A 1,269-nucleotide genomic window follows, 5' to 3' on the forward strand; every position below is an offset into this window, starting at 1 on the left:
GATATGTTACATGCCATATAACCAACCCATTTAAAATGTACAATTCTGAGATATTTTTATTAAGCTTTAATTGACATAAAACATATTAGTTTCAGGTGTACAACATGAGATTTGCTTTTAAAAAGAGATGGAAAGATCTAAAGGTGGGTGTAGGCCACAAATGAAGGAAAAGAGAAAGAAGAAAGTAGTTCTCTGGTATGATCTTTATTCTGTGCTGAAGAAAAGCTGTTTTAAAAGAGGCTTTATGTTCTGTGTTCAAACTCAATATAAACCTGAACTTTGCTCATTATCCTTGAAAATGGTCTAAGACTGATCCAAGGTATCATTCTTTCCTCTTCAATTATCCAGAGTACACATCCCTAAACTTGAATTATTCCTCTCTCCACCCCCCCTCCTCTTTTCTCCCCAAATCTTACTTTATTATCAATTGCTGCATGACAAATTGCTCCCAAAACTTAATGAGTAAGCAAAAATAAACATTTATTATCACATAGTTTCTGTGGGTCTGGATTTTTTGATTGGCTTAACTGGGTGATTCTGGCTTAGGGTATTTAGAACAAGGTAGCAGCTGAGATGCCAGTTGGGTCTGCAGTCATCTGAAGGCTTGGCCAGGGCTGGAGGATCTATTTCCAAGAATGGCTTACTGTGCTCGCTTCGGCAGCACATATACTAAAATTGGAACGATACAGAGATTAGCATGGCCCCTGCGCAAGGATGACACGCAAATTCGTGAAGCGTTCCATATTTTTCTCAGATAAAAAAAAAAAAAAAGAATGGCTTCCTGATATGGCTGGCAAGATGGTACTGATTAATTGGTGTAATGCCTACAGAGTTCCTTGCCAAGTGCCCACTGCAGTGGAATGCTTGAGCGTCCTCATGTTATGGCAACTGGCTTCTCTCTAAGTAAGTGATCCAAGACAGCATAAAGTAGAAGCCGCAAAGTCTTTTATAACCTAGCCTTGGAATTTACACATCATTATTTGTGAAAAAACATACTGGTTACACAGGTCAGCTCAATTCGGTATGGGAGGAACTATTGTATATCAGGAAGAAGGGATCATTGTGGGGCTTCTTAGTGGCTGACTACCACATTTCTTTACATATACTGCTCACAAAAAATTAGGGGATATTTTATAGCTTCATATTCATTTTGAAATATCCCCTAATCTTTGTGAGCAGTTATATGTATCAAAGAGGATTTCTGAATTCCTGAATTCCTGTACCAGCTTTTGAATAATATATTACTCTTTCATTTAGCCTGACTAAAAA

General features: G+C 37.7%; 1 non-coding gene across 1 annotated transcript; it reads left to right on the top strand.

Moving 5' to 3' along the window:
• The first annotated feature begins 645 nt into the window (after window positions 1–645).
• Window positions 646–749, top strand: LOC136336933 (U6 spliceosomal RNA). The gene has a single exon (XR_010731667.1). It is a non-coding gene; the product is annotated as a U6 spliceosomal RNA (small nuclear RNA).
• Window positions 750–1,269: the final 520 nt, after the last annotated feature.

The sequence above is a fragment of the Saccopteryx bilineata genome, chromosome 4 (genome assembly GCF_036850765.1).
Source record: "Saccopteryx bilineata isolate mSacBil1 chromosome 4, mSacBil1_pri_phased_curated, whole genome shotgun sequence".
In the NCBI taxonomy this organism is placed as follows: Eukaryota; Metazoa; Chordata; class Mammalia; order Chiroptera; family Emballonuridae; genus Saccopteryx; species Saccopteryx bilineata.